We start from the raw sequence: 21,995 nt of genomic DNA on the forward strand, positions 1-21,995 counted from the left end.
TGTTTATAGGAGCCAGTGGCGGAGCCTAAGACTGACAGGGCGCGCAGAGAGAGAGAGAGAGAGAGGGAGGGGGGGCGTTTGGGACCTGTTGTCTGCTTCCCGACAAAGAAAGAAAGCGCAGATACAGACTGGCATCAAGACAAAGAGACATGCATCCAGTCCAGTTTTTACATGCCCTCTTCATCTATTTAAATTGTGGTTGTCAAACCATTATTTTTTAATATAATATATACATACACACACACACACACACACACACACGTGTGTATGTGTGTGTGTGTGTGTGTGTGTGTGTGTGTGTGTGTAAGTATGGAAAGAGGGCAACAAGCAAGCTAAACAATGGCTCAAAAATGGGTAAGAAAATAGTAAAAATTTACAGGAAAATTAGAAAAGAATGAGCAAAGAAAGTAAACAACAAAAAATGACAGAAAGAAAAAAAGAAAGAAAAGAAAATGACCCCAGAGTGCCAAAAATGACCATTTTATTTTTCCTTCTGTAACAACATAAATTTAAATATTAAGAGAAGTATGAATGTAGTCTTGTGGACATTTTTCCTGCTTTTTGGTCATACTAAATGATCCCCCCTTCAACCAATTTTCAGATCAGTTCCTGTCACCTTTTACGATTTATTTTTTCAGTTTGCAGAGCCTTTCTTGCCAAGTCGCTTATTGTGTTTTTACCCCTGTGTTTCTAAAAGAAAACAAACCAATTTTCTCAGGTTTCAAAGGTGTAAATGCTTGTGAAAGGGGTCCGAATGCAGCAAAAGAAATGTTGATTAAGGTGTTAAAGGGTTAAACAGGTTACATTATGATTTATTGAATCAATAACTAAGCTGATAAATGGATTGTCCCATTTTACCTTAACATGTCATCAGAGTGAGACAGAGGTTCTCGAAATATTTGAAGTTGCTACGTTTCTAAATTATTTAACTTAACAACATATTTTCTTCATAGAAATATAGCAGAGAACCATAACAAGTTATACAAGACTTTACCCTATTAATAAAAAGCTTGGACAGTCTTTTTTTAACACTGATACACATAATTTCAGCTTTAGGGAAACGGTAGCCAACAGTAATGTTTCCCCAAAATTTTAGTTAACTGATTTATATTTATTTTATCAAACAACACATAAATAATTTTAACAAGAAAATCTAAATTTAGACACTGAGACCAAATAACAACCCTTTGTGTTTTGCCGCCTCATGATACCACACATGACATATTTTGAACACTGGCGCACACTCTTCCACAGTTGGCCTAGTTTTCTATTGGCTATAAAACACCCATTACAGTCTAATGATGCATGTTGACAATGGCAATTCCATTTTAATTAAAAACAGATGTTTATAATCCACTGAACCAACCACATCAAGTTTGCATAAAGTTCCTGTGACAAACCTCGTCCTGTGATTACAACAAATACTGGCACCCCATTTGAGTGACTTTTTAGGGGAAACCATTACGAAAAGTGAGGAGAAACATGAAATGCTTCACATGCTTATATTTATCCTGTGATATGATGCTAAACTGTTTTATTTTTCCTGTAATTTTCACAAACATTCCTGCACATGACTGCAAATTTACACTCTTGTGGGAAGCTATCCCTCCAGCTAAGGGCACTATAATGCCTTAAAAAGTTACCAAAGCTATTCAGTTTTGCACCTCCATAAACCTGTGGGAGCTAAGAGAGAGTGATTAAAAGAATGAACTATATATATACAGAGGTAGAAATATGCTATCTTTTATTCTTCAGTTCAAGCTCCAAAAACACTGAATCCAACATTTCCCATATAGAGCACCTTTGTGGTATCTTTCATGTTTGTGTTATTTATTGCCTGTCAAACACCCTTATCTTTCAAACTACAAACTCACAGTTTATTACCAGTTTATAGCACAGGTTTTCTGTCAAATATTTTTAGTCCATGTAACTAAAGATAAGTCTGATGACATCATCAGGTGATTTTCTCAGGGAGCTCCCTCCAGAGCCAACGAAGACATGACACAGCTGTTGATGAGTTCACTGACCTTTATGTGTAAAACTGGTGGAGCATCCCTTTATAAGCCACTTAGCTTATATGTTTGGTCTGATCTAAAAAGCGTGGGTGGCTACACATGTCCATTTAATTCTTTATGATTTGTATTTTGGACGATCAGTTTCTGATTTGACTTTGACTTTTCTCGGTGCATACTTGCTCAGTGGTGCTTTCCTTTTGCACAGTGATATAGTTCAGGCCCTGAAAAAGTGTGGCAAGCATTGAAGCCAATTTTCGTAGTGGCCAAACATTTGAATTACAACTCCTGAGACCGATAACATTTGATAAGTCTAGAAGAGCCACACAATTGACTTTTTTTAATTTTAATTGTATTTCCAATCGTAAGCAGGCATTAAACCAGAAGTTTCTAGTGTGCCTGCTCTGCACAGTGTGGAAGCAGCCTATCATCCAGATAATTTTATACACAAAAGTTGAACTTTTTTGCCAGCAATTTACATAGGAATGAACTGGGCCCCCACCTCAAACGATGTACCCAATTTTTTTATATATCCATGGTGTAGTTCGGTACAGAGAAAACTAAATTGCTAACAGCAAGGTCTGTGGACTATCACAAATAATGCTTATTATTTCTGGAAAAAGACATTGTTGCTGAGTTTTCCAAATGTATTTTATTGTTGCGTGGAGCATCACAAACTAAGTGCCATCTAGTTGTATTATACTAGAGAAAAGGCAGACATCTCCACAGGTAATAGGAAAAAATCTGTATTTTTGATTTTGTTGTGAACTGTCCCTTTAACAGCCAGTGTTTGGATGCACATGCAAATAACAGGGTGTGGGATGTTGCCTAAACCCTGCCCCAATCCCAAACACCCATAACCAAAACACTGTGTGTAAGTAATGTGATCTACTTGTTCAACAAATGACAACAAACAAGTCTGCAGTGGCATTTTTCACTTGAGGGCATGAATGTCACCACTACTCTATTTAAACAAATGCCATGAAATTTGAGACGCATGCTTAGGAAATAGGTAATCACTCTAAATCCAAAGATTGTGGCTAAAGTGACACGTGGCATATGAATGTAACCTCACGTGAGGCATTTGGCAAAAACCTGTTATCTAGGCTCCACTATCTTGCGAGGATATATTCAATATCTGCACATATAGTTGCGTGTGTTTGGTCACGAGTGCTATAGGCACTTGAGCTACAGAAGCGCTGCAGGCTGCTGCATTAATATATTTATTTAACATAAGATCCCTGCCATCTGACAAGATTCCCCAGAGGTTAGTTTGCAATAACAAGCTCTTGTTTTCATTCTGTGTGCGGATTTGTCCTCGCAATCACAGTTTTTGAACCATAAGCAGTGCATTTGTTTAAGAAAACATGCTTGTTGTTAAAATGTGTCAACACCATTAAAGGTATGAACCATAGTTTCATTATTTCTGCAATTTAATATCTCCCAGAATCATTTCTCATAACATGGACCACTCTTAAAGGCTCTAATGGCTTACCCACTGAAACCAAATCTCTAATTTGACTTCCTCGAAGCATTAACTCCTGTAAAAGAGCCATCAATTATCACACATTGATTTTTCCATTCACATAAATGTCTTTTAGGATAACAGAAAATGATTTCTGATCAACATGTGAAAACACGTGTGACAACAGCTTGTCGTCAGATCCACCAATGAGAGCATTTTGTGCATCTGGAAGCACAGATATTGAAAGGGAGAAATTAAATCTTATAATTCATAAGTTGTTTTCACTGGCAGAGCCCAAACATACAACAAGAAGGAGCAGCCTCCTGCGGACCAAAAAACTATTATTTATGTGTGAAGCAATGTAAAATTCATATGTGAATGCACTGAGCTTGACAAGGTGCATAAAACTATATAAAACAGAACAAACAAAATAAGGACAAATCTACTGTTAGCACTTTGCAGTTACTGTCACTTAAATTTACATAATTACCAACTATTGTATAGGAAATCAGGTAGATGGGAAATTAATACAAGTTGTATTTAATTGTTTAAACAAGTTTGAGGGAAGTTGTTTGCTTCTCCATCAGTAATTTTTGACCTGCATATTTTTTCATCGTATGTTTCCTTTCTTTTTTCTTTTTTTTTTTGTTGCCCATCGCATAGTTTTTGTACCCAAATAAAGTAATTAGTGTCAGCTCTCTGGGAATGAATAGCATTTATCTTAGTCCAAGAAATGAAATTATTTTTGGCACAGTTTTTAAATAATATACTTTTTAATCTTTGGACCTGAGGGAAGGTTTATAGTATTTGAGTCAAAAGGCTCAAGTCAAAGCGAAGTCACAAGTCATTGGTGTGAAAGTCAAGTTGCAAGACTTTTTTTTCTTTCAAGTCTAAAGTCATCAGATTTGGACTCAGACTCTGGCCCAAGTCATTTGGCTCAAGTTCACACCACTACAAAATAGATACATGTTCTGTTCTAGTCTAAACATAGATAATACACAAAAACAAAGTCATGTTTATTTTCTCTGTAGCCAGAGCATCATCTCTACCCACAAAAACACAACTGTAATATGAAAATGTTTTGTCTATCCTGTGCTGAGATAGAGGAGGCATCAGTTTCCCCTCTCAGTCTCCAGAGCAAAGTTTTTACTGTGTTTCTGTCCAAAACATTTCAAGTTTTAGGTGGAACAGCATACGGGAAAGCACAAGGCTATTGGAAGAGGGAAGTAGGAACATGACACTATCTTCATGTTAAATAATGTTTGTTTAATTCTGAACCCGCCCACTTACGACCAACGGACTCCAAGTTACAGTTACAATAGTCAGTTTTGATAATATTGTCAGACCAAGTTTTCTTCAACTGCTTCCCTAATGGTTACATGACAGTGCATGCAAGCGCATGCATAACTAAAAAAGATGGAGGGGTGATGCATGGAAGTGGGGCTTGTTTAGGAACTGAGGCTTGTTAAAACGTGTGCAGGTGATAAGTCTTTGGGAGCCTTCAGTTCCAGAGAATCTGACAAAACAGAAACGGTTTCTTGTTTAAGGATGATTTCACCTAAAAAGAAAACTGTTGTAGAGAATGATTATGAAATAAGTGGAAACAGTTCATAAAAATGAAAACGATTTTTAGTTTCCATTTCTACCATGATTTAGTTAACATGTGGTTAGGTTTAGGCTCAAAAAACACTTAGTGTGGTAAGGAAACAATCATGTTTTGGCATCAAATATCCAATCTTTAGGGCATAATCTCTGCTGGAAATGCGACAATGTCTTGTTTTTTGTGGCACTGTCCTCCCTTCAAAAAAAGAAACATGGCAAGTGGCTATAAATCACAGTGTTTGGTGCCTAAAAATCCCTGGAAAATCAGTGACATTAATTAAAAAAACACCCACGATCGTTATAACAACCACATGTGGTGCCCAAAAGACACTCGAAAAATAGTGATGGGTCACAAAAAAACACCCATGTTTGTTGTCTATAAAGCTGCTGGAAAAAGGCAACAGATTGTTACAAAACACCCATATTTTGTGGCTAAAAAAATGTTGCAAAAACAGCTACAGGTCACTAAAAACACCCACGGTTGGTACTACAAAACACCCACATTTGTTGCCTAAAAAGCCTCTTGAGAAACAGTGACAGCTAACTACAAAACCCATTTTTATGTTTAATATGTCCCTGGAAAAACTGTAGACACACACAAAAAAAACCCAACAATGTTTTCGGGCACTATCGTCTCTGGTAAAAAAAAAAAAAAAACAGCACAAAAAAACACAGCAGGTGGCTATGAAAAACCCGAGTTTGGTTCGCAAAACAACCATATTTTGTTGATTGTTGCTCTCAGACAGAGGTCTGACCTTAGTGACACGCCATCTACCAACCTTTTTATCTTCCCTCTGACAAAGTCAGCCCATACACTACGTCTCTTTAGAAATACTGATATGCTTCATGTGAATATGCAAATGTACCGTATTTGTGGTTTGCAGAAACGTACAAAGCCATAATAATTCCCCTTTTTATTTATTCCTTCGTTTTCTTGTTTTTGTCATTAACCCAGTCCTTTGGATGCACTTTAATAGAAATGCAGTGCATAAATCTTTCACCAGCAAAGTTGGATGTTTGACATTTTGTCCAAGCATCTGTTTTTACCACAGCCAATCTTGGAAGACGCTAAATGTCTGTCACCTGTGGATCCGTGGTCTGTAATCATCGTGTTCTAGTACTGTTCAACTCTAAATAAAGCTGTTGACATTAGGTGACTGCTTGCATCTATAATTTACATTCCTTTTCATTGCTGATGGTGAGAACTCAATGGTTATATATTGTAAAGGTTAAAACAAAATGTTGATGGATTTATGCAGTTTATGCAACATCAAAACACTTGAGAAACAAGAGTAATAACTCTTTTTTTGTGATACTCAATATTCAAGCACAGGATAACTGCTCCAAACTTGTCTGCATAGCATTACTAGTAATGGTGTGGACATTTTTATTCCCAGCTAAGATAAAGCAGATGTACACTGTGTCTGCCATCTTTTGAATGTTCTCTTGCAATATTGCAAAGTAATACTATATGGACGAGGCTTTCTGAAGGGTGAAATAAGTTCTCACTGTGTCTCTAACTGTGATACTCTGGCAACCTGTCCAGGGTGTACCCCACCTCTCACCCAGTGTCAGATGGGATAGGGTCCAGCCCCCTGGCGACCCATAATGGTTTATAAGCGGTTACGTCTAATGAATTAATGTCTCTCATAAAAAAAATGAACAGCCCTTAAAACAGTTTTAGTTCTGCCATCAGAATGTGACAAGAAGCACAAACAAAGGAGGCTTTCGCTGTTGGAAAACCTTTATTTTAGTTGAGTTTACATTAAATTGCAAAGAAGATATTGACTTAACTTAGCATGTCAAAGGCCTGTGGGAAAAAAGTGACTTTTCAACCTCTTAAGGGCCAATAAGAAAAGTAGTTATAGCCAAGACACTAAGGGAAGAGATATGGAATGAAATATTCTTTCTATATTCTTTCACCTGTTTTAAGTGTTGACAGGTTGGAATTTGAACAGTACAAAAAACTAAAAAAATATAATGCATAATCATAAGAGAAACAACAAGACGCAAGCTAACTCCTTTCGATATATGATATCATTATTTCCATTAACTTTTAATGTATCAGATTTTGAAACACTTTTATAAATCCTTTCAAAATAAGAGCTTTTTGAATTTCCGTATATGTTCAATTAGCAGAGAATGTGACTTTCACCAGTTGTGTCTAAAAACTAGACAACATAGAGGGCACACACATAAAACAACATTGTGAAAACCACAATCAGTTCAGCCTGTTCTCATTCCAAAATTGTTAAATACTAGCACTTCTGCAGAGATTTTGGCGTGAGATCTCAACTTCAAAGCCACCTTTCACCTCTGCATAATATGTTGCTGGATGTTGCATATTATTCTGGATCAGTCCAAGACATAAAAAATATAATTGGTTGCCTCTGTTATTTATCATAAGGACTTGATTAATAAACAACAAAAGAAAAATCTGTCTGCTTTCTAACTGGGATCAACACAGAATTAAAGGTCAGTGGCTGGATAAAACAGTATTAAAATGGTGTTTTCATTGAGCTTGACTCGAGAAGTGTGCCAAGTGCAGGAAGACAATAATACACAAGTTCAAAGCCTTTGAGCCATGTGTATTATACACAAGCTCAGAGCTGATGGCACAAATTTGATGCCAAGTGGGACTGATCACCAGTGTCCCCGCAGCAATTTGATTGGCTGTTTGCCAGATACAAGTCAATGATGACAACAGTACTTGGCAATTAGTATTCCTTTTAGAAAACAGTCATTTCTGTCACCATGAATTATGTAGATTATCTTTTAGCACCAATTTGAAAGTCTGTCTGTTAAAAAAACCATAAGATTTAATACCTCGGTTCCCCCAAGCCATGGTATATTGTTATAAACACACAATATTTGCACATAACATCACATGCTATCATAGAGTGCATTTAGTAATTGTACGCTTATCACTATTGTAATACGACATGCTACTGTTTCCGTTATTGCTGTGCATCTCTCTACCTCTCTCCCTCTCTCTCTTTCTCTTTCTTTTTTGTCATTATTGTAATAGAAATGTTATTTACGACATCTATTGCAATTCTGTCCGTCCTGGAAAAGGGATCTCTCCTCAGTCGCTCTTCCTGAGGTTTCTTCCATGAGGGGGTTTGGTGAGTTTTTCCTTAGGTGATGTGAGGATCTAAGGACATAGGGATGTTGTACGCTGTAAAGCCATCTGAGGCAAGCTGTCTTTTGTGATACTGGGCTTTATAATTAAAATTGACTCGACTTGACTTTTATTTAACCCCTGTTAAAAAAAAAAAAAAAAAAGATTTAGTGTGGAATGGTTCTCTTGGAAAAACTGCTGGTTTGTCAGATACATTTTTTTTTTTTTTTGCTTCCCATGTGTTATTTGGAGGGGATGGTGATCAAGGACAAGGTCAAGGACTGGTCAAGGACTGGACTTCAAGTATCTTTCTGAGAGGATTACCAAAAATGAAAGCAGCAGGACTACGCGGTAAAATTAGACTTGCTTGTCAGAGCACAAAATGACAGCGCATACGAATGGGGAATTGCACAGTATATATTTACAGAACAGGAATGTTTCCAGCTGAATTATAACCTGTATTGACCAGGGAGGGAAATATGAAATAATGCATTTTGTCAGACTGTAAAACTGTGTAATTATTTGGTTTCCATCTGTGTAAATTGTTGTCCCACCATTTTGTTCCACCAAAAAATGCTACCGGGGCTATTAGATAACAGTAAAATAATGTGTGCCTTTTAACCTAACTTGCAGATTATCTCACTAGTGAGTGCTATCTTGGCTCTCCTTCAATGCTTGGTCATAAAGGTCCATTGAGAGTCTCCTGAGGTAGGGGGCCTTGTTTCCAGAACACGTTAAGCTCCTTTTTTTTTTATAACTTCCTGCTTCCATGCAGAGAAGATGGGCAAAGAAAAAGGGACCTTTATACTGTGCACAGGATGAGGCATTGTTAGGGTTATGTTTAGAGTTAAATTTTTCCCAAAGGTCACCACAGAGTGGCACGCGGGCCAACAACTGGGCATTTGGTCTGACCAGAAGGTAATTTTGGGGACACTGGGGCTGCTGAGGAGACTAAAGTTTATGGACAAAAATAAAGCATAGAAGTATTGTGTTAGGGTGCAGGCACATCCTGGTTGACAAAAGGACAATTTGGCTTTCAGAGCAAACGCACTGACACAGAGCGAAATGGAAAACAACAGCTTTGAAATTTGGTGCATGCAATATTGATGAAAAAACAAAGAAACTTAGATGGAGACCGGGAGGAGGATGGTGGGAGCCGGGCTTTGGAGTACAAGCAAGACACAATATTGGCTTTAGTAAACACTATGAATTACTTATTCAAGACGTGATGGAATCTTGGCAATAACTGAAAGAATCGGGAAGGAGCCAGAAACCTCACAGAAATGTGTTTAGAAGTGTTTGACAGTCTCCTCCATGAGAACTTTAATTATACCCATTACATAACCAAAAAAGCGCCTGAAATAAAAACAAGAGATTATAAGTCCAATATGTTTACTAAAGTAAGCTTCTGCATCTTTTACCAGTCACTCAGGTGACAAGATTCATGATAAATGCTCAAGCATTATGTTTTAATTATAAAGACAGTAAAATGATTCAATAATTTCAGTTATACTGCAATACCTTTCCAAAGTAATCTAACATAGCCAGCATAAGATACTCATTTCACTAGGTGGAGTAAGACTAAAGTGCCAAAACTGCTTTTCAATTTTGAGTGTAAGATTGTGTTGTTTCTTTCTCTCTGTTTTTATTTTTTAAGCTACAAACAATGTTTTATGAGCAGTTATTGAGAGTAGATAACAGAGATCCAAATGAATTCATCTATGTAATATTTTGCGATAAAAAATGTTTACATTTTTTGGGATAACTGTGAGAGAGTCATGGACTGTCATTGTATGCCGATAATGTTATTCTGTTCATGTGGGTATTTTGACTCCAGTCGATATGAACATTTGGTGTGGTTTTCAGGATATGTGGCAAGCGTGTTTATTAGTATGCTTTCAATCATAAATTATTGACAAACTGCTGAAATAACAAGCGCAGTCACCAGAATACAATGTTGGCATTGTACATTTCTGCAGACACACATATGTTAAATTTGTGCATTTGATACATTCGAGATATATATATATATTTAACCACTGAGTTGTTGCATCTTGTTTATATAGTTCTTGTAGTTCTATCCCAAAGCAAATTTCCCCATTGTGGGACTAGTAAAGGATTGTCTTATGTTATTTTATATTTTAGTATTTTAATCACATGAACTCAGTTTGAATACCTGTTCTGGTGTCATGGACAAGAAATGATAGCTGTAATTCACAAAAGCTTCATTGACTAAATGCAATAACAGTGAATTATTTTGCCAGTGAGCTCCTCATTGGACCCCTCATGGTTCCCAGGATCACACAGTCAGAAAGACTGCCGCTTTTAAAAAAAGAGGCCAGAATGAAAAATGAGCTTTTATCACTCATCCCACTCTATGGTGTGAATTGTCAACTTTGCCCTTCCTCCAATTTTAATACACATCACATGAACTGGTTGCAATCTCTTCCAACTATAATGCTTTGTTTGTTATGTGCCATAAACCTCTCAGCATGATGCTAACAGACTGCAATGAACCTCTGAGAGTCACAAGAGAGGAAGTAACAGGTCTGACACAGCTATACTTTAAACATTGTCTATTATCCACTTGTGTGCAAGGAGGCCCAGCTGTCAGTTATCAGTCTGTAGACATTAAAAACAGTTTCCCAGCCAGGGAACGCTGTCTGTTGCTTGAGTTCAGACACATTTACGATTTAGATAGACTGGAAATTGCAGCTTTGAGAGAAGAGATATGTTTTATGTTAGCTTTATTATTTACTCCATCATGGGTGGTTTGATATTTTATTACAGAAAGTTTGCTTGGATATTAAACACAATAAGAGAGCTCTGTAATTTTCTCCCTAGCCTTTTGTTTTGGCTTCAAATTTTCTTGGCAACACTCAGGTGGGGAAAAAAAAAGTTGTGAGAATAAGCCTTAGCAGCACATCTGCATAATTCCCTACAGGCCTTGTTTGCTTATGTCGATATTGGCAAAGTCCATAAACGCACAGTGTGACAACCTAGGTATATGTGTAGGTAATAGGTAAAACACTGCTTAACCACTGCATCTTACAGTGCAAATAAATGTCAACACTAGAATAACATTATTTGTCTTAAAGGCAAGGCATTATGTCCTACTATAAATCCGTTATTCACAGTTTTAGAAGTTTTTATTGATGTCAATGTTATTTCCCCATCTGTTACAGTTTATAGTCAGAGTTGCAGTATGAAGGCTTTGTGATCTCACAGCACTTGTTAAATTTAAAAATCTAAAGCAGGTGTTGACCAGTTTCCTTTAAACTGCCATGTGCCCTAGTGTGACATTTGACACAAGGCTACCAAATCCAGAACTGGAATTTTATCAAGTGATGGCTGTCCCTTTTTTTTTGGAAAAAAATTGAAAAAAAAGAGGACATGAGGGAAACAGGTGTTTTGAATCGCTCTCTGGATCGCGGATGGATTTGGAGCAGCTCAGCTGGTTGGAGATATCCTTTAAATCTGCAAATTCCACCAAACAGCCAAAACGGAAGACTAAAAAATGAATACATTTTACATTTTTCACAGGCATGCATCAAACTTATTCTCACTCATTTCTTTTCCTAAAACAAGAACCTGGTGCCCAGATTTTGATATGGTTTGAGGTTCACGCTCATTTCCTCCAAGATCACAACAACCTTTAAGTCAGGAAAAGAATAAAATATAATAATAATAAAATGTATATATATATTAAAATGTATAATCAGTGCAAACTTACCTTACCACTAATTTAAAAAAATACAAGAAGAGTAACTTGTACAATAAACACTCATCTATGCAATATTATACAAACTTCTGACATAAAAAATATGCTACACACTATTATACAACATTTCTGCTAAGTATTCCTATAAGAGCTGTAATACAACTTACCTGCAGCATATAGATTCTCACCTTTAGAGATCTGTAAATATTTTCTCTGTAGTCAATATGCAAATTGCGACTGAAGAAAGTCAAATAGAATTGTACTCTTAGAAAGTTTGTTTTTCTTCACCTTTCATAGGCCTAAATCACATTCTTAAATGTTAACCAATAGCCTCCAGACAAGCCTCAACTGCTGGCAGATGAGAATGATAACAAAGAGGTCTTAACAATTTTATGGACTTTTCCTCTGTAGCTGGACCATTACGATCGCTTCAGGCAACTGCTGCTCTTTTGATGCTGCTCTGGAAGCCATCCTGGTTTTTTTTCTCATATGTGCCATCGCTGCTCGTGTAATGTGGGCAAAAATTCAATTATGTCATGCAGAGCAGTCAGTCCATTAAATTTTATCTACATAGCACCTTTCAAACAAATCAAATGCAGCTCCAAGTGCGTTACAGTTTGAGAAACAAGAGCAACATATGAAATAAGGAAAAAATGATCTTAAAAAATGGATCTTTAAAAAAAAGTAGTAACTATAAGAAAGTAATATTCATAAGCCAGATTAAAATGATATGTTTTTAGTCTGGCTCAGGTATCAGTATTTCCAGCTCTAATCAGATCCTCCGGCAGGCTGTTTCAGCGTTTTGGAGCATAATGGCTAAAAGCAAAATCACCAAATGTTTTAGTTCTACTCTGCAGAGAAGCTAAAAAAGAGCAGTCGATCTGAGGTACCTTCTCGGTTCATGAACTAAAAGCATCTCTGAGATGTAGTCTCAAAAACTCAAAAAAGAGGAACAGGTCAAAGCAAAACAATCATTAGTTCAGCAGTTGTGACAGAGGAATCGACAACCTGCTAATCAACCATTTCAAAGTTTGTGTCATGGTTGCTTATTTACCATTCATTTCCTCACTTGATTTGTTTGCACATCATTGTCTAACTCTGCTGTCACTTCAGACTCTGACACTCGCACTGCCCGCCCCCTCGTCAGCAGATTCACTCCACCTGCTGATCACCCCTCACCTGTTCCTGATTCCCTCATTATGTCCCAAGTATATATACTGATCCACTTTCACCAGCTCTCTGCCACATTGTCTTTGTGCCATGTTTTTGAGCTTTCCAGCATTCATTTTGTTTTGTGTTTCTTACCTAGCTCTCAACCTTGCTTGTTTTCTCAACAATTCTGCTGCAGCCCAACCCCTTGATTTTTTTTTTTTTACCCGGTGAAGACTCCTTGTTCAGTTCATCTGCCCTCGGAGTCATGCTCTTTGGTTCTTGTCTTTAAACTGTGACAGGTTCTGCTCCAGACATGGAGTTTAATTGTCTATATTTTAAGCACTGAACTGTGTCGTGATGGATTTGGTTCACCAAAAGCTTTTTAATTACAGTGACCTTGAGTGCCAAGCAAACCGCAGCCAATAAAAGATGTTACAAATGGGCGAAACAAAAAAAAGTACATATCTGTGCAAAGAGGCAGACACTGAATCTCATTCACAAACAATTTGTTCGCACAAATGTGTGCCTAAACGGTGCATTTTAATCAAAATCTGGGATTCATCCATATTTTCTTACCTAAATGTTTTCTTATTCTGCGAACAAATTTGTACACACAGATTGTGAAAGCCCAGCTGTCTTAGAAAATGTAACCACACACCTGAAACTAAATGCAGAGCATGTTAAAACTGCACTCATTACAAAGGCTTTAATAGACAATATTTAAAACCATTCATTTAACAATAAATGTACTTATTTCATCCTCAGCCATCCATCCTCCTCAATTATTGTCATACTTACAATATTCCACAATAGAAAACAGTTCATCTTACAGTGGAGTATTTGACAGCAGAATTTCCCTGTAATGAGGGCTGCTCACACCAGTTTTTAGTGCCTTGCTGCTGTTACATTCACAGACACTTCACAGTCTGATAGTGGTGTGTGTGTTGCCTTGTCTTAATTCTTGTTTGATTAGATGTGTATGGTTAATACTGGGGCAGAAATTGGGAATATTTAAGTTTTAAGGATTTTATGAGCATTCACTTTGTGCTAATCCTTTTTGGAATTTAAATACTATTTACTGAATATGTCCGATGAGCATTCTGGTGTTGTTTTTCTTGCTTATTTTTATTTGGCATGTTCGAAATAAGGATCTAAACCAAAGATTTTGTCATGGATTGCTGTAATTTTATTATGTGTTGGTCTGTTCCAAACACACAACATCTATTGCACGTCTAGTCTAGGAAAAAGATCTCTCCTCAGTTGCTCTTTCTGAGGTCTCTTCCAATTTTTTTCTCCATTAAAGGGGTTTTTAGATGGAGATTTTCCTTATCTGCTGTGAGCTTCCAAGAACAGAGGGTGTTGTATGTTGGGAAGTCCTCTTAGGCAAATTGTGATGTGTGATATTGGGCGTGATGTGTGATATTGGGCTTGATGTGGAAAAAGTATTTAATAGAGAAGTATCTGATTGTCATCATGTGTATATATACTAATAATTGTGTGACTGCATGGTTTATCTATGGTCATGGTTTGGTATTTTTGGAGGCTTCAGAGTCCTTCACTGTCTGCTGCAGGCATGTGAGGAGGCTCCAAAGTGTCTGAAGGTTAAGATGCTGTTAGACCAAGATTGTGTTGTTCAGACTTCACTGTGGATGCTCACAATAGTCTTCTCTTTGTCTCTCAGAAATAGATGAGCTTTTTACTAGTAGGTTAAAAAAATTCTAAGCTTTTTCTCCTAAACTCCTCCCTTGGGAGAATAAGGAGCAAAAGAATAAATTAGCAGGAGTTATTTTGCTGTGCTTACAGGTTTCTCAGAAGTGGGGAAAGTCTGAGAACAGATAAAATACACAGAGTTATGACCTTTTCAAGTTACCTTTTGGATCTTGCTTGTATGTCAGGAGCTGGTTATTTCTGACATAAATATGTTGTTGCAGTAAGAGAGGAAGAAGAGTATTATAAGATCTAAAATTACGATACAGTCGAGACAAGGGTGAAGGCTATCTCTCAGGAATTGAATTTCACAAGAATGAGAAAAATGTCCAAATCTCATATTGATGTTAAATTGAGTTCAGGAGACATAAGCTGGACAAACAAGAGATCAGTGTTGATTTTTCTTTTCTTCTGGGTAGACACCGCTGCATGGTGTGTGAAATTCGCAGGGTGAATAATTGTTCTGCTACTTTAAATATTTGGTGTGTCTTTGGACATATAAGTGCTTCACCAAGAGCTTCTTGAATCTAATGTGTGTTGTCATTAAACTTAATCAAGTTTTTTTACATATCAGGGCTTTAAAAATAAAATTTAATTGAACTGAGATGAATTTAGAAAAAAAAATACTGCAAGAAAAGAACTTGACCATTGACAATTAGGGGAACGTTAATCCCACAGAGCACCGTGGAAAGTTTTTTTTTTTGTTTTTTTTTTGTTTGTTTTTTTAAGACCATGGAAAGTAGGCCAATCTCTATATTTAGCTGTTTATTGTATGTGTGGCACATTGGGGAGCAATGTCCTGAGGGGAGTCTGTAGTTAACAAATATTATAACAATGACTATTTTGTTTAACTCAGGCTTCAACATCTGTTTTTTTTTTTTTGTTGTTTTGTTTTGGGGGTTTTTTTTACCACAGATTTATATTTAACGATAAAATAGAGTTCCACATGACGAACACCTGTAAGAATTAAATCTATAACTCTCTATCCATAACTACGGGGAAATACTAATAAAAAACTAATAAAAGAGATCAAAAGTTGAGAGAAATGCTGATTTTTCTGATTAGTAAATGTTGCAGAAGAAGACAGACTGAATGTTTCTTGTGCTGTATCAGTAGAGCTGCAGCTGTATCGGCTCACTGCAAGGTTTAAAACCATCTCCACTATGATCCATTTTAAAATGCCCCTCAGCACTCAAAATAGTTATCTGTATATAGTGCAGCTGAGTATTTGGACATGTTTGCTCCACACCACACAGAGGGCATATCATGGCCATTCTTTGAAACAAAGCAAGAGTCAGATGCGCTTTGTTGACTTTGTAGAGTTTATTTCTGACTGTCGGCTAAATGAAAAGAGTATATTTTCCCCCACTTAAGCCCGAGGCTCTAACAGAGTGCCACTATAGCCCACTGTCACTGATCACATGAATGGAAGGGTGTCATCCCCAGGCCAAGGCCAAAAGTGGAAAAGCACATGACCACTACAATGGGTCAATAGCATGCAAGTGTACATGCATCCATACAGACAAGCCAACACACCAAAGCAAACACGCACACAGTCTCAGAAGACACTAAGATACAAAAACAAGCCCTTACATGTTAAAAAAAACAAACCACACATGATTGTTCTGAGTAAACATTGTTCTATCTGTCTCAAATCTTCCAGGAAGCAGCAAGGCAATGTTCTAGACTGAAACCTCTACCATGAAGAGACGGAACAAGGGTAAAGTGGAAAAAAATAATAGGAAAACGAAAACAGTCATAGGTCTGTGCAGAATTTCCAAGATGCCTGTGTGTGTTTGGGAGGAGAGGGAGGGGTTAGGGGGTCATACAGACACCATGGGTGTTGCTGCTTTGTAGAAGTTTGGAAGTGACACGGACAATCTGATGGTTCTAATACATTTAGCTCAGGGGCAGACGGCTAGTGAGCGTACTGGAGAAGATTTTTCTGATAGAGCAAATTCCATGAAAGCATGTCAGTTTTGCACCAACTGACCCTGCATGTACAGAATAGAGGAAATACTGTAATGTGAGGCAGGCTGCGTACATGTGGCTGGAGTGGTGTACGCAGCAGTAGAACTGAATAGCTGGGTGTCTGGTGTCCTCAACAATCACCATCATAGTCCATGACCAAGTGGTGGTGCTTTTCAAACCTGAACTGTCAAAGACTCTCTTTTCAAATGAAGTCCGCTCTCATGGATAATTAACATTAGGCTGATATGTACAGTTATTTATGCTTTGGCTGTAGATATATATGCTTTGGCTGAATTGATTTGTATGGCCCCATCAGCTAAGTTTATGGATCAATTTAGGAAATATATGATAAAGGAATCCTGTGTGATTTATGAGGTAGAAAAAGTAAGTCAGTAAGTAGGTTTCTGTTACAGATTTGAGCAAAACTTAAGCTATTTTTTCGAAATGTTGTCAGAACATGATATCATTCAAAGATGCATGGCGATGGATGTTCAAAACATTAGCGGGTTTATTTCTGTTGCAACCACTGCACTAGACATCATTATTTCCAATCAAAGGCAATGTAGGCGTCTTATCTGAGCAATAATGGAAAGACAAGCACTTTATACGCGGGAGCGACCATGTCTGAGGGATTTCTGGGAGGTGATAGTCCACGATTTCACAGAGGAATTGTGGATTTAAAACTTCAGGATGATCCGCTTAACTGAGTTTTGCGATGCAATAACCACTTTTGTAGCACCTGCTGCATCACGCCCGAGGGACCCATTTCCGACCAACAAGTCCATAGCATCATGTGAAATAGCACCTCATGCAAGTGTTAAAACTTTATCAGATAACTGAGAGTTTGTTCGAAGTAGACATGTTTCCATTAGGTGTATTTTATATTCACAGTTTCAATTTGCGCAATTTGAGCCTTAATGGAAACCCACCAAGTGATTATATGAGGTCACTGGTTGTTGACCTTTGGCCCTGAATCAACAGGGGACTCATCAGAGACAGAGAAAGTGCCTGTTATTTGGCATAAGCAGCATAACCTCTTATGAGCCCATTTAACTTAAAGCTCTGACACTTATCTTGTAAAAAAAAAAAAAAAAATGAAAGAAAGATAAGAGACAAAATAAAAGACTGTATGGGAGCAATTTTAGTTTTATTTTCATTTCTGGATCTTTCTTGAACTCCCAGACTCAATATAAGAGATGAAAGCTTGAAAGCTGAACAAAAATTTTGTGACTTGTGGTCCATTTTGGTCTGAAAACACACATTAAGAAAAATGCATTAATACAGTATTCACAGTTATTTAACACTGGCATTGTCATTGCCATTACCATATATATATTTTCAACAATAAAAAAGTGCACTACACAAATAAACACTATAAAATGTAGTTTTTATTATTATTTGTAATTTCCAAGGAAATATGAACTTTTAGAAATACCGGCCAACAAACATGTTATTGATTTTAACAAAATTGACGCGGATTTCTGTTCCCACTATGGCATTTAATGTCATCCAGCCATGTGCTCCCCTGCGACATGACTTTAAGTATGGTCACCAGGTTTACACGCTCTTAAAAATAAAAACTGAGTTTGAACTTTGCACAGTGTAATGAAAATTATAGTAACCCCAAGGGAAAAAAAATGCTTTTTATAAAAAAAAAAAAACACACATAAAATACCATTGCATCTCACAACACATTTCATCAAAATGGGTATTTATGTATTAGTTGCATTTGGATTTCGCATTAGATCAGAATTAAAATTTACAATTAATCACGGTTAAATGTCCAAAATCAGCTCAGGGATAAAGGAAATGCAGCAAAATAATAATAATAAAAAAAAAAAATACATAAAAGGAAACTTTTATACAATAAAAATATTGACTGAACCATTTTTTTTATTTTTTGTATATTTCTTTTGGGGTCAAGTATGTGTGACAAAAATTAAAAAAAAAATAATAATGTGCTTGTTTTCTTATGCCCAATAGGGAAACAAAAATAACTATATTTTAAGAGTCCCCCATGTTCTAAGGAGACAAGATGTGACTGAATTCCAAATGGTTTGGTTGCTTAAAAAATAAATAAAGGAAGTCTTAAAAGTGCTGTTTGGAGCCCTGTTCTGCTTGAGCCTCTAGCGTCTCATATGATTTCTGAAAGCAAACTTTCTTCACAGTCATGAGTTAGCATGTTTTTCTGGCTTGCAGCAAGAACTACAACAAGGCCTGTGTCATTGCAACTATAAATTGGAGATCAGTCGGTTTTTGGTCCTTCTAAAGCATATACAGTATGTGTTTGTTTGTGTGTTAGGATATTATCCTAAAAGTACTGTTTATGTAATATGGCCATTGTTAATTTTCCAGTCATTGTGTGACAAATCAATGGCAGTATCTGTTTCAGAGATGGTATTTTAATCTGGATGTGATGCCCCCTGTTAAACAAAAAGCCTGGGAGGCACATGCCGGCCCCTCGGAGAAAAAGCTGGAAATAGGACACCGGCCTTGAGGACACGGCCAAGAGACAAATCTCTTTTACAGCGGCTCTGTCTAAACCCTGGACTACTCCTGGACCTGCTCTCCCAGAGGAGAGTAGGATGGAGACCGCACTGATGGCAATAAGGCGTCGAGTTTCACAAAGGAGACTGATGTTACATATCAAACAAACCAAAGAGATGGCTAATCTAATTGTCTCACACTCACTCGGACAGCCAAATATATCAAAATCAGATTCCCTCTCACTCTTGTAAAGTAAAACATGTTGCAATCAAATTTCCCCCAATCTCTCTCCTGACTTATGATCTGGTACGGTCTCACCCAGTCTTTCCATTCTGTTAAAAGAGATCTTTATTTGTTATTTTAAATCACATTTAGTGTTGCTCCTCAAAGCATTCAGTAGATGCACCACTTGTACTTTGTTTGCAATATATTTGCTGCTGAGACCTCTGTTTGCAACTCAAAGAAATGAATTGTTCCTGTGTAAAGGCAGGGTCAACCAGAATCCAATCATATGATTTGTTGCACATATCTGTGTGCTAACTTGCCCAACAGTAGTTTTTTGTATTCCAGGTTCGATTGAGTGCACCCCCTTTGACACTTTTTGACAGAGGCCCAAACCCTGCAGGGCACCAACTGTCCTAGGCACTGCGGTGAATTAGCCTGAAAAATGAAGGCAAAAGCGTGAAGTGTATCGCCAGCAGTCCAAATCACTTTATAAATAAACAAGTGTTGACACAATAATGTGTGGCTTTGTCTCCCTCCCCCCCCCAGCAAGATCTTATCTTATGCACATTTGTTAAGTTGTTAGGGTGGTTTGCTTTGCTTTAACTGGATGATAGTTTATGTGTCAAAGCCAGAGCCATGGGGTCAGCATCTGGTGGGACCAAATCTGTCTGGAGGTCCTCCCCCAAACAGAAATAAAAAAACTGAAAAAAAAAACTCTCTGTTATGTTATCTTATTTATCATGAGCAAGTACAGCTATACAGTATACAATATGAATATGCAATACATAAAAGATCCTACTGTTTACACACATTACACATGGAGGGCAGCATAAATTATTGACAATTTATCATTCATGTCACATTCTAGTTTTTCATTTTTTATTCGTGTGAAAGCAATGAAATATACAGACAGTGTCTGACTTGGTTCCCACTGCACTTGAGCAAAGGCTACTAGATTGGTGTGTTTTGGTGTCAGCATAGGTTTTCCCACACACTTTGGTCCAGATAGATATATATTGAAAGCTTTCAGATCAATTGCTGCTAAAGACATTTATGGTCCTCAGAGGATCCATTCTAATGACTTTGATGATCATGTTTTTTTTTTCTTTCTTTCGACAGAGCCTGGAGTTTTCACCTGTTTTGTAATATATCAACATCTGCTAAAGGAATTATATTGAAATTTTGGACAGACATTCGTGTTTCCAAGATGATGCATCTTTATGACTTTGGTGATTTCATGACTTTTCTATTAGTGCCACCATGTCATTTCGAGTCAAATGTCTTCAAGGCTCATTAGGTCAAAATTATGAATTTGTCCAGTCTTAAGTTTATGACCAAATACCTAAAAACAACAACAACAACAAAAAAACCTGATACAATTCCCATTAGCCTCAGCTGTACTTTGTCTTTTATGCTTATACATAAATAAATTCTCATAAAGTATTTTACTCTGGAATAAACTTCCTTAAATGCAATTGTTTGTGTTTTAGTGTCAGTCTGTCTGACACGTTGGTCCAGACTGAAATATATATTAACAACTAAAAGATGGATTGCTGTTAAAGAAATTTATGGTCCCCAGAGGATGAATTATTAAAACTTGATGTTTCCCTGTCTTCTTATTTTGTTAAATTTCTCAATGCTGGGACTGTTGTGAAATTTTGAATAGAAAATCGTGGTTCCAAGAAGATGAATCTTACTGACTTTGGTATTCTCCCAAGTTTCCCATTAACGCCGATGACATTTGTGCTCTTGCATTTATTGTCTTAACTATTAAATCATCAGGTCAAAATTTCATTTTTCCAATACTTTGGTTTATGACCAAGCACCTAAAAAAACAAAAGAACAACCATAACATTTCCATTAGCATGAGCTGTCTTTCATACTGATAAAATTCTCATCAGATATGTTACTCTGGAATACATTTCCATAAATGCAACCGATCTGCAAAAGCTACAGTTATTTTATTGCTGTAAGTTCATTGCAATACTTTGCATGCATATCTCACAGTGAAATTATGAGATAATGTTTCGTCCACCCTGGTGCACACTGCAGGGGACTTCATTTTTCTCGAGAACAAAGCCTCCCATGGAGCCATTCTGGGCTAAGGTTCACTTTAAATTAAAATAATAATTAAGAATTATCATTCTGACATATTTAGACGTAATGTGAGCCTTTTGTGGAAAATTATTTGTTCCATTCGAAAGCCCCTGCTGGCAGACTGCAGTTCACATCTGACTTTGACAGACTCTCGCAATTATTTCACTGAACCCCAAATGTGAGGGTTAATACTTTTCATTTCTTGGCCCAGGTGCAATTATATCATAAAGATGTTTTGTTTTTTCTTAAACTGTTCCCTGTAGCTCCAGCAGTTAATTTCTGCTGCAAGAAAAACCTTCAACTGTTGGTTCTTCTTAGCACGCTGATATGTTTACCAGTAGCCTCCAGCACACCACTACCAGCTATCATAACTTGTCAATCCAGAACAAGCTCCTCTGCAAGCTCCCCAGGGGTTGTAAGCTGCAGCTGCAGTTT

The sequence above is a fragment of the Plectropomus leopardus genome, chromosome 5 (genome assembly GCF_026936395.1).
Source record: "Plectropomus leopardus strain MGB_pleo_1.0 chromosome 5, ASM2693639v1, whole genome shotgun sequence".
Lineage (NCBI taxonomy): Eukaryota > Metazoa > Chordata > Actinopteri > Perciformes > Serranidae > Plectropomus > Plectropomus leopardus.